The 16,341-nt window shown below is 39.1% G+C and overlaps 1 protein-coding gene across 1 annotated transcript in view; it reads right to left on the bottom strand.

Annotated features, from left to right (window-relative positions):
- The window catches only part of Adgrv1 (adhesion G protein-coupled receptor V1), a 526,418-nt gene extending 510,077 nt beyond the window's left edge, over positions 1 to 16,341 (bottom strand). Inside the window, exon 1 of the mRNA XM_063245326.1 lies at positions 16,128 to 16,341. The gene's annotated coding sequence lies outside the window, so the exon portion shown is untranslated. The remainder of the gene's footprint in view (positions 1 to 16,127) is intronic.

Genomic DNA, 16,341 nt, shown 5'->3' with positions numbered 1-16,341 from the left:
TTTTTCCTTCTTTTTCCTTTGAGACATAAGGAGTGATTTGGTTTAATCTCCAACTCTATGAAAGCCCTTTTCCTGCAGTCAAGGGATAGTGGGTTTTTACTAATTAATTCCCATCTCTGACTTCTCAGGTGTGTGTTGCACCCTTGAGGAATGGCACAATAGACAAGGGGTGGGTACTTCTTAGAGAGACCATTCAGATACCCACTAGGTCACGTCCCCCGCAGGGACTTAGGTGTGACTTAGCTAAGAAGGGTGCAAGACCCTCATTATGACATATGTTGATTGCCACAGAACTGCAGATGAGGGCCCAATCAGCCATCATGACCAGTGCTTCCCAATACTTTTTTTGCTTTCCAAAACATCTTTAATTGCCCTGAGGTATGTTCCAGACCAATTTATGTGTCAATTTGGTTCTGTATCAAATAAAGATATAAGAAGGTTAAAAAGGGTTTCAGCAACCTTGAAATTCAAGAACGTTTTGTTTTTCTCTGCCTCTGGAGAGTCAGAGTAGCTACGTTTCTTTTTAATTTTATTTAGAATGTAGTAAAAATACAATAGAACAAGATAAAACAAAGCCAATCTTGATGCACAGAGAGAGCAACCTATTGCTTATGCAGTCGATTCCAGTCACACATTCATTCAATAGGAACTCAGAGCTTAAACATTCCACTCCTCTTCCCTTGTGAGTAGTCCTGACTAATGAAAGTTGATCAGACTCACTTTCTGCTGAAGCTGATCAGTACTGAGAGACAGACTGACTGGAGTGCCCCCAGGGGTCTTACAGGAATCAGTCAGGCAGGTAGACAGACAGGCAGACAGTGTCCTTCTTTTCTTGGAGTCTGATATACAGGGAGCTAGGAATCCTTCTCCAGACATTTGAAGGAACTTGAGAAATCTCAAAGGTTGCCTTCTCATCAGGATCCAGAGAGGTCCTTGCCTAGTCCATGCAGGCCGTGACCAGTTACCAAAAAGTTCACAGCTGGTCTTCCTGGCTGATGCACCCAATGCTATGGCAAACAGAAGCACTGAAATGACATCTAGGATTTGGAGGCAGATTTATTTACATCAACAGGCACTAATCAGGATCATTCCCTAAATATAAGGCCTTGATATCTGGTAATCTAGGGCTTATATGAGATAACAAAGCAGGGAGTACAGAGGCAGAATGGCTTGTCAATTGGGGTTTGGTTCCTACATACGCATCACAGTGACTTGCTATGCCTCACAGTGACCAGCTGTTTCTAGAGGTTATGAGCAAACGGAACTGCAACAGGAACAATTATCTGGGCACTAAGAAACTGAGCATACTGGCAGGGGATGGGGGATGAATTTCTTTTATAATACTTTCAGGTTCTGGATAACTTCTTATTTGCTCTGATCTAAAACTCTACCATCAATGAACTCACTACAACTTTTCACACTTAACCTCCAAAATTAATCTAACAATAACTATCTACCAACTAAAGCTTTTTGTCTGCCTGCTGTGGACATTTTATGATATTATAAATCAATATATGGGCTATGTTCCACTCCTCCAGAACTAGGTCATTAGGTCTAAATTGAGACCAAAGACACAAGCAGTACAACACTTCAAAAGAAAAATGTCCACCATTGGGACCTCCCAACTCTGTCTCCACAGCTTATGTGTGTGTGGAGTACTAGAGATTGAATCTAGACTTTCACACTGAGTTACATCCTCAGAGTTTCATTGCCCAGGCTGTGTTTGAACTTGTGATCCTCTTGCGTTAGCCTCTCTGGGATTGCGTGTGTGCACAACCATGCCTATCTCTCTACAGCTGTTTAAGAGATACAGAAAATATAGAATAATCACCTACCTCCATCCTCACTACAAGGGGAGGGAGTAAGTGAAAGAAGCAGCCTTAAGTAGCATTGTGGAGAAGTGGGCCCTGCCTTTCTCTTCTAGAAGAACTATGGAAGAGATTGGAGAGTATGGTGGGGAAGGAAGGTTGGGAGCTCATTTCCCTACTGACTTATTGATCTGCCCTGATCCTAGCACTGATAGGAAAGAAATACAGGGAGAAACAATGTAGGAATGGACAGACTTCAGGGTGGAGCTTCAGTCTACCTTTGTACAAGGTCGGATACTTCTCCCATGCCTTGGCATATTATAGAAGCCACTCATGAGCAAAATCTTGCCTATACCTGAACCAAGTGAAGAGTCTCTGCTACTGGGAGAATCTAGAAATAAGAAGTTCTTTACTTTCTGGAAAGAGCTTCAGTGGGTAGTTAAGGAAGAACTTGCTATACAGAAACATGCTACAGACCAACAGAACCCACACAAGTTACTTAGGTGTGTTTAAGAAGATCAGTATGCTTTTCGCACTGAGGATTACGGTTTGTGTGTGTTGTACAGAGAACCAACCCCGACCAGAAGGTCACTAGGCCTGGCAGTAGTTAAGCAAAGTGATGCTTCTTTTCCTGTGCTCCCTCAGCTCTCAATATCCAGGAGAATTAGGCTTTGAAAAAGGACAGGGAGAAAAAAGAGGTACCCTAAATCAAACACCACTCACTCATGCTGCACACACTGAATTTGTATATCAGTTTCAAGAAGGAATAAAACCTTTACATATGATTTGAGATAATGTTTTAAACTACATTAATGCTATAGAATCTTTCCAAGATATTTACCTTGCAATGAAAAGGAATGAATTGACACAGAACACATAACGAAGAGATTACAGGCAATAGCACTGCTTATATTTGAACGCCACTGAATTAAAGTCCCTCAGCAAACCAGATATCTCAGCATTGCTGTTAGTGTATGCAGCCTGCAAAAGGCAAAAGGCTTGGTAATCCAACCACAAGTATGGGAAATATTCTTAGCAAATCACTAAGCATAATAAAGTAATAAAAGATCTGAATAGTGCAGTAAATAAATCAGTTCAAATTTCCTTAATTCCCTGTTTTATGAATTTATTTAGTCACAGAAATTTTTTTTCCATCTTATTCTTATCAATATTCAAAATACTTTTTTGAAAATTCTGCTTTAAAGAAGTTACAGTCTGACTCTGGAGCTAAAATCAAAGACATATGAGTTCTTTTCTGGTAGTTATAAGAAAATCTGCCTCCTTGGAGTTTGGCAATCACTGGGTTGTGGGGCCAGTCCTGTCCATGCTTGTCCCCCAGGGCTGCAGAAGTTATACAACTGATAGTGATGCCATTTCCTTAAAAATCTATGTGACTCGTGGCCCCTGGAGTTGTTCCACCAATAAAGACAGCAAAAGAAAATATGTCGAGAGTTGAAAAACTGGGGAAGGTCTTGGAAAATTGAGAGGAGCAAGTCTTCCTGCGGGATGTAAGGCTGAGAGCAGACAATGACAAAGCTGAAATCTGGAAGCACTACGAAGTTACCACATGAGGCATTTGTCATGTCCTTCCTTCATTACATAAAGCATCAAACTTCTACACAGGAAGGAAAATGAAGCTGACAGCTAAACCTGGGACAATGATATGGCACAAGTGTGTGAGGGAGAAGCCATCACAGAAGAAAATGGCGGAAGGGCTCCCACATAGCTCAGGCCAGAGGTGGCCACACACCTTCCCAGAAAGAAGTTAGTTGGCTCTGGTTGGTTCTGCCCATAAAGTGGGTGGGCAAAAGCTAATCCAGTAGTCCATGGGGCAGGCCAGAGGGAAATGCTGAAGGGCCTCCAAGAGTGATGTTCTCTTATCTTCCTACCTTCCAAAACCTCTGGATTGTAGTTAGACTATTTGTAGGTTTTCCATAGGTGCCTGATTTATCATAGTTCATTCTGACTACTTTGAAATTACTAATATGATTTGTCACAAACTTTTCTATAAATTGTTTGGCTCCTAAAAACACCAAGTGTACCAAAAATGTTATCTGTAGTTTAGGATTGCTAACCAAGCAAGTAGTCAACCCAGAGCATCACAGACAAGAGACACTAAAGTGGAATTTTAGAATTTTAAGCCAGAAATGTGATGGCAAAAACCAAATGAGTGACGATGAAAGGTTTTTTTCTTGTTTTTTTTTTCATGGAACTTATACTTCATTTTTGTGCTTAATTATGCCTCCCTTTTTTAGCTTTGAGTATGTTTAATATTAATTTTTTTCTAAAATTAATACAATAACATGATAAAGTATATTCGTAACATGATAAAGTTGTGAATATCATAATTCTTTATAAGCTATATTAAAAATGTTTTGCTTACAAACTTCATCTGTAGAATGTAACATCTGAGTCTATGAGTCAGTAGTACAGTTTGTTTTCTGAATGACAGGGGAGCAAACCTAAAAGCATTTCATAAGATTAAGTCCAGTATAGAATGGTTGGGAGTGTTTAAATAAATGTATTAATCTTTCACACTTCAGTTTCTTTGTCTGCAAAATGGAGATTCTTACACTGGCATGGGCTTGTGTGTGAACTGAGTGAGATAATAAAGAGTAGGATATAGTAAGATTCCAATATTTGACAAGCAGAAAAACAATGGAAAAAAACAAAAAAAAAGATTTCTTATCTTAACTGCATTTTAGGTGCATTTGAAAAAGTTTTATTGAATTAACCAATCCAATATTGAAAGCATTATATTAATTATTCATAAAGAAGTATACTAAAAATCATATATTTTAAAACATTTTCCTACTAAAAACTTCAAAATTGCTTCTCTTCATTGTTAAGATATGAATTGTATCAGATTTTGGATTATATTTTATTTTCCACTAATGCAGAAAAGAGTGCATTTTAACTGCAATAAATGAATGAAATATTAAATAACAGCCAAGGGCTGGGGATTTAGTTCAGCAGTTGTAAGCACCTGTCTCCAAGCACAAGGTCATGAGTTCGATCCCCAGAACCAAAAAAAAATAAAAATAAATAAATAACGTCGTGTATGTGTTGCTTCCTAACAAATAATCTCATCTCTTTAAAAGTGTAGATATATATCACAGTAGCACTAGATTAATGTTCTGTTACAAACCATATGTGATTTTTCTTATATTACTTTAAAAAATGAATTGAATACAATTATATGTCCAGAAGAAACTATTTTGTCTTTCCCTACCAAGGTAAAAACAGTTTATGTTCAAGAAGTGTTTTTACAAAACATTTACAGAGAATTCTAAGACTTTAAAAAACATCAATAGTTTCTCTATCTCAGAACGGTTTTTGTCATGCTCAAAAAAGAATTTCCCTATAAATTAAACATTGATGTGCACAGAATTTTTGAGGGCAGCTAATTAAAAATCTTTTCTTTTCTCTCCTTGCTGCTCTGGCTTAGGGAGCTGCGTGTGGTATGGTCTGTCATTCTGCCCTAATGGCAGGGGGAGGAAACCAGCAAGGCTCGCTGACCGCACTGCATTTCAAAATGTCACCATGGCAGCATTTGTCCCCTTGTCAGAGTCTCTTGAAATGACTCAGCCATTCACTTTGTTGAATCAATATTGAAGCTTTTGAGATTTATTACTTTGGGCTTGGGAGGCAATGGGGCAAACAAATTCTTCATTCCTAACATGAAGTACTGCTTGGGCCAGGGTTAGGGTGTCTGTCTACATTTTATTTATGAGAGATGCACAATAAGGTTTTTACTCCTTGCATAATTATTTTGTAAAGAGCTTGCATTTACATTCTTGGCAATATAATGAAAAAGAATTTAAAGTTCCCAAAAACATTCTGTTGGCTGTAGTAGGCATATCACACACTGAACTCAAATTATTAATTTCCTTAAAAGTACCAGAGCTGATGGAAAACTTTTGATATGAAAACTTATGAATCGCTGAGGTAAAATTCCTCGAATTCCACTTTTATATATGCCGTCTTGATATACAATTAATAAGAATCAGGGAAAGCATTATGCATACCAAACATTTCTGTTAATCACCTCCATTTAATATTTTTCCACTCAACAAATACAAAATTATAAAGCTGATTTTTCTATTTTAAATGCTGAATTTTCTTCAAAAATTTTTAAATTATCACATAAACTTCTGATGCATTGAGTCATTCAATGATTCTCAACCGAAGCCCCTGCCAGTACATTTTCAGTTCTCATGGGGCCAAGGGCAGGGCAGGGCTCATGAGCACAGCCCAAAGATGAACTGTGAGGACTTCTCCAAACCCCAGATCTGCCTGACAAGTCTCTAAAGCATCCCTGAAGATTCACTGACCACAGTGCCAGGCTAAAGGGAAAGAGGACAAGCTTGTCTTCATGTTCCCTGCTCTGGGCCCCTCTCCAGGGCTAAGGTGTTTCTGCCTGAAAATCCCACTCCCTAGCTCAGTCCTAGGCAGCTCTGGGCAGGATGCTGTCATCCAAGCATCACAAACGAGGAACCTGCCCCCCAAACCCTGATGAAGTCATCTGTGTCTGGTGGAATTGCTCTCCCAGGACCTCTGTGCTGCACCAAGGGGTTCAGCAACCCCAAGGTCATGTTTATTTTACCAGCGGCTCAAGCAAACAAAGCCACTGCAGACAAAGCCCCCAATGTCTCTTCCTACAATGGGTGGGAAACTCAAACCCAGTGGAAGAGAGGTTGGACTGATGGCACCTACCCCTGGGCATCGAGCAGGGCCTGGTGAAGCTGTAAGCTTACAGGAGATGTCTCATCCACTTCACAAAGACCTCTCTGCTGGCATCTTAGACTTAAATTTGGAGTGCTTCACTTTTCAAACCATATGGAGATGCTTATAAGACTACCCCACAGGACTGTAACACTTTTATCTGCAACTTTTAAGAATCAGCTCATTTCAGAGGATTTATACTGACATCGTCTCACTTTTTATAAAATAAAAATTCTTTGAAGTTTTCTTCTGTGTAGGGTTCTGAGAAAGTGAAACATTGTTAAGACTGTGCTTGAAAGAGCACCACGCAGACAAATCGGGCTTTAGCACGGCATTAGAGCAGTCCCATGGGGAACATGCCAAATAAAATGGAGTTCCCTAATATTCTCAGCTCTTTTTCTTTTTCTCCCAAAAGCAAGGAAGCGAATTGTGAATATTTCCTACCAGGAATGCTGAGCAATTTGATTTCTGATAATTATAAAAGCATGGGTGGCCACCAGTTCAAAAGAAAATCTTTCCCAAATAAAACCAGCTATGAGCACAGATTTAACTGCATGGTTTTATCCACTGCCAAAAGGTAGGCTCAACAGAATAGAATGTGAAAGCTGCTGCTTTGATATGAAAGGCACTGAAAGTATTCATCTTTTGGTGGTTATGGTGCCACCATATGGAATAGAATAAAAGAAAAAAAGAAGTACACAGCATCAAGTTGAATTATGCCGATGGAGAGTAGAAAAGGCAAATCATAACCAGAAGCATGTTTATGCCCAGGTTTAATTTTCAAGTTCTTGACATCACCAAGCAGCCAATGCACTCCACTGGCAGTGCGAAGTAACTAAAAATAATATAAAACACCCTGGAAGGCTGAGACAAGAGGAATGCAAGTTTAGGCCCAGCTCGGGCAGCTTGGCACTTAGTGAGACCCTGTCTCAAAATCAAATAATGAAAAAGTGGTAGGGGTATAGCTCAGAGCGAAGGCCTGGGGTTCAATCCTCAGTAACACAAGAGATAAAAGGAAGAGAGGAAGGGAGAGAAAGAAATAAAAAATAAGGACCTAGACTAATACATTAACATTCAAATACAAAATCATTTACAGCAAGATGATATCATCAAAAATGTCTTTAGAATATCAATATTAGGCCAAACCATATGAAACTGGTATTTTCCTACTTAAGATAAATATGAAAAAAAAGCTGAATAATAGTAACACAATATGATTTGAGCTAATATACAGTTTTTGTCCTAATTTAAAATGGCAATCTGCTCTGTTCTTTGTTATCAACACTCAAAGGAAGAAAATATAATTAATTTTAAAGTATTTTACTTAAATTTTAAATTGACAAGCCACCTCACAGAATGATTCCCAAACACGTGAGTCAATTGATGTTTTTCCCCTTCTTAATTAAAAAAATTTAAAGCTGCATATCTCAAAATGCTCCTGTTGGGCCTACTTTTGTCCACCAGATCAGTTTGGCTTTTAGATCCCTGGGCCCAGAAGCAGGGCCCATGGACCATGGGGGACTGCAGCATGTGAGAGGCAGGTCTGGGGGCAGCTGGGGCAGAACCCAGTGAAGCTTCACCCTGAGGAGAAGAGGGCAGAGGCAGCCCCAAACTCTGGCAATCACCACAGCTCAAATCAGACACCACATCCTCCCCCAGGGTGGGAGGACAGGAAGAAAGCATATTGTGGAAAATAGAAACTGAGGTAGAAAGAGTAGAAAACTAGCTTAGCCAAGCACAGTGTTGAAGGGAAGACGATGCCAGTAGAAGTGGAATGAGGGACCGATGGGCATTGTGGGTCTCCAGAGCTCAGCAGCCACAGGGGCCTCAATATCCGGGTGACTGTCAGGCTCTGCTGAGGCAACACTAGCTGTCACCCGCTGTAGAGGGAGAGTTTTGGTGGAAAAACTGAGGAAAAGTGTCATCTTCTTGTGGATAATCTATGCCATCTAATGCTTGGGAGAGTTCTATTTTCAGTTCACTCAAAGGTAAAACACCACACAGTTCTGGACAATCTCCCAGGAGAAGCGTAAGTCTTTAATGGATCCTCTACATCAGAGCCAAAGGTGAGAACAGTCTGACAGTCATGGAGAAAAGTTCTTTCCCAGGCGTCCATATAAGACCAGCCCGAGGAGAAAACCAGGAAAGAAATTGGGTCCTCAAGCAGCCAGTGTATTGTGCTATCTCCATTTCATTCTCTCTCACCACTGACTATTAAACCTATCCTGCTAATTGTTCTCTTCTGTCCTAGCATGAAATCTCAGGCAGATCCCAAGTTTTACATTTATTTTCCATTTATTAACAAGCAGTCTCATTCTCAGATAGCACAAACCATAGCTCAACCTTCTACTTACGCTGTGAAATCCAACATCTTGCCTGGCTCTGTTTGTAAAACCTACGGAGGGGAAGGAGAACATGCTTATCTTTTTTTTCTCAACTACTCCCAACTCTTACGTCTTTCCCCTTTTGATATGATCTTTCATAAGTCCTGCAGAGTTGGAAAGCAAGAAAAGAGATGAAAAAGGTAAAGAAATTCTTCCCCAAATGACTTCTTCGGAGACTCGCCTCTGTGGGAATTCCTGACATGGGTTCACTGCAGCATTCTAGGCAGGCTGTCTGCAGTGAACTTCTCAGCGTCCACCTCCTGGCAGCCCCAAAAGCTGGCGGGAATCTTCCCTCTGTGAGCTCTTCGAAATCAAGAGCATTGTCCTGTCTACAAATGACCCTCAAAACAGTGCATGTGCCAGCCTGGAAGGCAGCATCGGGCTTACCCTCTGAATTTTTCAGGATGAGTCAGGTACCACCCCTTTGCTCGCAGCCTCTGGAGTTGTCTGAGAGATTCTCTGACTCTACCACTGCTGTGCAGGGCTGGTGGAGTGGGATGCATTGCTCTCCCTACAGGAATTCTCACTGCAAGCTTCGGTATCCATCTCTGGACTCACCTCAGATGCGGTGGGTGTAGGTGGTGAGCTCAGAACTACAAAATCAGTTATGATCTCTTCCCGGTATAGTATTGGCTAGTTAATTTCGAAGGTTCTAGAAAAACTGATATCAGAGCTCTGCTCTACTGTTTAGCAGCCATGTGTCTTAGACAAGATGTTTAATCTTTCTCTGTATGTAAAACACTTGCCTCTACAAGGCATAAAAACAGTAGCCTCAGCACAACATAGTTTTGAAAATTAAATGCATGAGATAGTTAGAAGAGGGCCCGGTCATAAACTCTGAGGCACTGGACGTCTCTTGCCTTCCGATAGGGTGCACTGAAGAGTGTCCAACGTTGCCACAGCAGGGTAACTGCCAACCAGTGTTTAACCTGAATCTCAGCCTCAGGAAATAATCAAATAGGTGCAAACTCAGACACAGTCTACAAAACAACAGGCTACATTCTTCAAAATATTAAAGTCATGTCAGGCTAAAAAAAAAAAATCAAGAAGGGTGGGGAGCTGGAAACACCTCTGGGTTAAGAGGAGCTAAAGGAAGAGGACAGGGAAATACAATGTTTGATCTTTTATTGGTTCGTGGACCTCGTTTTAAAATAAACACGTAAAGAAACTCAGATAAGAGGCCTGGTCTGGACAACTATGGATGTCTTATGAACTAAACATGGGGAAAATGTCATGTTTCTTGAGTGAAAGTGTTATGTGGCTATGTATAAGAATATCTGTTTCTAGGAGGCATTTGTTCAAGGGTTAGGGATGAAGGGCCATGATGTCCAAGTCTTAGTCTCATATCACTCCCTAAGATAGTATGTTAAAAATAAAAATCGTGCCATATACGTACATCTTTTAGAATACCTGAAATATAGGAAGTATTCACTGGGAGTAAACAATGTATTTATGAGTATAGATATTTAGACAACAGCAAAAATCACATTTAAAATCATCACATATGCATTATACTGAAATAATGTGTGGGTTCCTGAATTGCTTAGGCCAGCAACCGCTGCACCCACAGCCACCATTCCTGGCCCACCTTTGTGATGGCAGTGGCCCACGTGGCCAGGCACTTAAACCCCGCTCCCTCCACCCGGATGGATCCCTGGTACTCTTCTCTCCACGGACACCTTCATTCCAGCTATCTAGACAGAGCCTACTCTTCCTTGCATCTTCTGCCCCTCCTTTCTTCCACTTCTCCACTCCTCCCTTCAGACCGTGCCTCCAAAGCCTCACAGGCTCATAGACAGGGATTTCACAGGATAAATGGATAACGGGGCACCGCAGTGGACTTGCTGATGGAGGGAGGGAGGCCTGCATGGAGGAGGCATGGCCTGGCAGGGTACATCTTCCTCTGGGTTTGTCCCTTTCCTCTTTCTGTCCTGGACACACTGGAGCAACTTTCCTTCACCCAGATCCTTCCACTATGCTGCTCTGCTATGGAGCCCGCTCACCAGCAAGTGTAACTGTGAGCCAAAATCAGTCTCTCCTTCTGTAAATTATCAGTAACAACTATTGTGTTGTAGTGACCAGGAAAGCGAGGAAGCTTTTGACTATGTGAGTAAAACCTACCAATGTTTTTAATAATAAAAATTAAAACCAAAAGCAATTCAAAATACATATTTATTAACTCAATGAAAAGGAAACACATGCAATGTTAATATAAATCATAGATTTTTACGAAACTATTTTACAAAACGAAAATACTTAGTGAGATTAGTGGCACTGTTCATCATTTTACAAGTCTCTTTAATGTCTGGCATAATAGAAGATAGATTTGAAATTTTTTAAATTGTAGCAAAGAACACAGAACATAAACCTTTACCGTTTTGATCATTTTAAAATGTGCCAATTCAATGGCATTTAGTACATTCACAATATCCATCACTATCTAGTTCCAGAATACATTAAGGATCCCAGCAGGAAAATCTGTAACCATTAAGCAATCACTTCCTTTTGCTTCCTCCCCCATTGCTGGTAATGACTAATTTGCTTTTGGTCCCCATGAGTTTCTCTAGTCTGTATATTATCCGTAAACAGAATCATATGATAATCTTTCTTGTTTAGCATCTTTCACTTATGTAATGGTTGATACATTGTGTCAACTCAAGAAGTTTTGAAGTTTAAGAGACTCAGCAGGGAGCCAGAGTCCTCCCTTGTAAACATCCTCATCTTGTGCAAGAGGAGGGCACACAGGTGGTTGTGGGTGTTGCACCCACCCTAGGAGAGGTAGCCTGCTTACAATATACGATAGGAGAAGAAACTTGTTCTCCTCCTCTTTTGCTCTTGCTGCTTTTGGTGTCTTCCACTGTCTTGAACTGTTGCCCCTGTGCCATGTCACACCGCCTTGGAGCCACCTGATTGTGGACTGAACCCTCCACAAACTATGAACTAAATAAACCTTTCCTCCTTCCTTTTGTGCATTGGGTGTTTTGACTCAGCAATGAGAAAAAAATAAACAAGACAACTTAGTATAATCTTTCAAGGTCCATTCATGCTACATCATATAACAGCATGTTATTCCTTCAGGTTATGTATGCATCATGTATTTTGTTTAGTCATTCATCTGTTCATGGGCATATGCTATTTCTGTCTTTTGGCCATTATAAATATCACTGTAACATGATCACAGATGTGTAATGTGTACACAGATGTACATGTTTTTTGTTTCAACATCTGTTTTAAATTCTCTTGGGCATAAGTCTAAGAGTAGAATTCTGGATACTATGGTAGTTCTACTTTTCAATTTTTAAAGGATTGTGAAACTGTTTTCAATAGGAGCTGCATAATTTTATATTCCAACCGGTAATTTATTAGGATTCCAATTTCTTTATCTTCTTATTAGCATTTACTTTTCATTTAAAAAATTATAGCCAACTTGTGCATCTATTGATTTTCATTTCCCTAATGACTAATAATGTTAAACATTTTTTCATACGCTTAGTAGTCATTTATACATCTTCACTAGAGAAATGTCTATTCAAACCCAAGACTCATTGCTTAATTCAGTCATTTTTAGTTGTAGAGATCTAAGAGCTTATATATTTCTGGATACTAAAACAGATATATCATTTACAAATATTTTCTCCCATTTTGTGAGTTTTTTTCACTCCCTTAATCATGTTCTTAATCCCAAAATGGTTTGGTACTGATGAAGTCCAATTTATTTATTTTTATTTGGTGACTTGCACTTTTGTGTCTTATCTAAAAAACAGTTTTGAAAGATTCAAGAACTTGAAGGTTTATGACTATGTGTTATTTCTCTACTTACATTTAGGTCTCTGAGTTAAATTTGTATATGCTTTGATGTAGGAGTCCAATCTCATTCTTTTGTATGCATAGTATCAGCTTTTCCATCATATGTTAAAGGGGTTATTCTTTTCATAGAAAATGCTTTTGGTACCTTTGTCAGAATTAAATTTATCTAACTGGACATAGTGGAGCATGCCTGTAATCCTAGCTGTTCAGGAAACTAAGCCAGGAGGATCATAAGTGTGAAGCCACTCTGGGCAACTCAGTGAGAACCTATGTCAAAATAAATCAATTTAAAAAAAGGATGAAGAAAGGAGCGCAGTGCTCCCTGGATTTCACCTCTAGTACCACAAAATTAACAAAGAAACCATAGATTAATTCTATAGGATATGCCTATCCTTATGCCAGCACCCGACTGTTTTGATTTCTGTAGCTTTGTAGTGAGGTTTGAAATTGGAAAGTGGTAGTCCTCCAATTTAGCTATTCTTCTTTGAGATTTTGACTATTCAAGAACCCTTGTCATTTGATATGAAGTTCAAGATCAACATTTTAAATTCTCAAAAAAAAAAAAAGGTCATTGGGATTTTACAGGGATTATACTGAATCTGTAGATAATTTTAAGGAGTATTATCATCTTAACAATATTAAATTTTCCAATTAAGCAACACATGAAGTCCTTCCACTTACTTATTGTTTACCTTCCTCTAGCATTGTTTTATAGTTTTCAGTGTAAAAGTCTTGTATCTCTTTGACTGGATGTACTTGTAAGTAATCTATTCTGTTGATGCTGTTGGAAATAAAGTCATTTTGTTAATTCTCTTTTCAGATTCTTCATTGTTAATATATAGATATATCAGTGCTTTTTGCATGTTGATCTTATATCCTGCAACTCCGCTATTTATCAGCTCTTACATCAGGGATATTTTTACATTTGCTCTGCATTTAGCCTCTTCCTGATATGGCTGTGTCTAGATGTTCCCCCACAGTCTCGGGAACTCATGGGTGGGGTCTCAAAGGTGGTTGGGTCAGGGTGTGTAAATGTGGATTAGGGGTGTGAGTCTGGGATTAAGAGGGTGGGAAATGGAAGTTCCAACTGGACCATGATTAGCACCAGTCAATGAGTCCACAGCCTGAAAGGAATATAAAGGGAGAGAGGAAAGGTAGGCTTACCGTTGCTGCCTGTTCTGTGATGCCCCTCTGTTATGTGCTGAACCTTGGAGCCAGCTCACTATGGACTGAAACCTCTACAAACTGTGAACTAAATAAACCTTTCTGTCTCTAACTTTAAGTGTTGGGTATTTTGTCTCAGGAACAACAAAAGTAACCTAGACACTTCTTATATGTTGTTTTGGCCCAAGTATTCCAAATAAAACAAAACAAAATGAAACACCTCTGGTCCCCTACAAATATATAATTGGAATACAGAAAGGAATTTTAACAGTTTTATTCAAGTAATTGTAGTTGTTCTTCTTTCATAGTGTATCAAGACTGAATAAATTATAGATTTTTAAGGGTTAGTTACAATGTAGTAGCTGAAGCCATATTAATCATTTTTATTCAATATATCAAAATTCCTTGACTTTGCATTTTGATTGGATCTTTCACCAGTACATAATAGCATTGTATCATATGTATCACTTATTTGGAAAAATATTGGCTCACTGATTTATATGAATTTTCCAAATGTCAAGTTTTATTAGGTGATATTTGAAAAACCATATTGTTAATATCATCAATCTTGTTAAAAAATTATTTTACTTTGGGGAAACTAGTGACCACACAGAGGCAATAAAAGTCTTCTAAATATTTTTTTTAAAAAAACTTGAGTTTTGTCAACGCTATCAAATACCGTCCTGTTGTTCTTGAATTAGCTGGCTTACTCTGTTAATTTTGAAGAAATACCCGCTAAACATTTAGGTCTGACTAACCATAGTTTTTCTTTTAATCATTATTTCTATTAAAATAATGCCCTCTGAAAAAAAAGTGGTCTGTCCTGTTCCCAAGTCACACAGACCCCAGAGCTTCAGCTTCTGTGACCACTGTACTTTTCTGGGCAGCAGGACATTGTGTATATTTCCCACTTCATCAGAAAGAATAAACATTCATATGCTTGAGAACTGAGATTTAAAACAGTGACTATTTCTTTCCTGCTTAATCCAGGAACATTTTCAGTGAACACTTTATTTTTAAATGAGGATCTTTATTTTTAAATGAGTAGGAAATGCAATGACTATTAACACAGCTCAGCGACCTTCCTTGATTCATGCTAAGGATTGCCAGTGAACACCAGCAATAATACAGTGAGCAAGCAAACATTTATTGTGGAAATACTTGAGGACTCTGCAACAGACACTGTAGAGGCCGGAAGACCACACTCTGATAACAGCACACTTGGATAATAGGAGAAACTAGAACAGCAGTTTTACACAGACTGCCTTTACTTCATAAGTGTTGGGAGAGGTAGATGTTGCCCATTTTACCATAATCTTCTCATGGACATTTTCCAGTTCCATTGCAATGCATCTTTGTGCTCTTATTACACATATACAACATGTAACCGCAATCTCCACTTTGAGTTTTTATGAAACTACAATTTTAATGAGTAAAAGGCAGCCACTGAGAAAGACGAACATGATTCATAGAAGGTGGCACAGGGCAGGAAGGTGAAAGAATTTACGATGAATGCATCATATTCATCATGGTATGAAATTCTTAGTCTTAGTCACTTTCTCATTGCTGAGACACAAATATGTAATCTAAGAGAGCAGAGATTTATTTTGGATCATGTTGCACCTGGCTGACTCTAAAGAAGAAACAGCATGGTAGAGGGCCGCGGCAGGGGAAAAGCTGCCCTGGTCAGGTCAGCCAGGAAGCAGAGAGTCAAGGGGATGGCTAGGAGGGGGACAGAGCCTTCCAGGCCACACCCTGAGAGACACAGCTCTTCTGATTTGGCTCCACCTCCTAGAGCACATTTAGCTATAAACTCTTCAGTGGCTTAATCCACTCCCATGACCCATTCACCTCCCCAAAGCGCCACCTATGGGTGCAGGAGGCTCTGGGGAAACAGCTAGATATGAACAATTGCATTTACCATATTCACATGCAAAACAAAACAAAAAGGAAAAGGGCCACCACATCTATTGCATTAGAATAGATTATGTATCATACTATGGCTTTGCCTTAGAAGCAACAGCAGAGTTTTTAACCAAAAGATCATCTTTCTGAAGCTAATGCTTTCTTTTCCATCAGTACTAATTATAAAAGCCTATACAAATACCTTTCACAAAACCAAAAAATAACAGCTAAGACATTTTTCTTTGGAGGACTGATACAACAAAATGCTTATCTTTCAAAGAAAAGATTAAGATACAAAGATTTAGAAATCTTTATAAAACAAACATTTACTTACCTATGCTGTGCTGTCTAACCAAACTGGCAGAGTGATCTTAAGGACAGAGTGTTACAAGAAAGTTAAGCAGGTTTCAATGAACGCTAAGCGATTCTCTTACAAAATAGTAGATTAATTTAGAATTTAAAAAACCACTCCCAAGGAGAGTAAGTCCTATTCAAACAACAAATCAAAGAAATGAGTTTCTATGTATTTTTTCCATAACGGCTCACAT

This window comes from Cavia porcellus, unplaced genomic scaffold, assembly GCF_034190915.1.
Source record: "Cavia porcellus strain 051 isolate PalLab524CR breed Dunkin Hartley unplaced genomic scaffold, mCavPor4.1 scaffold_2, whole genome shotgun sequence".
Classification (NCBI taxonomy): domain Eukaryota; kingdom Metazoa; phylum Chordata; class Mammalia; order Rodentia; family Caviidae; genus Cavia; species Cavia porcellus.
This window is presented reverse-complemented; position numbering and strand designations above follow the sequence as displayed.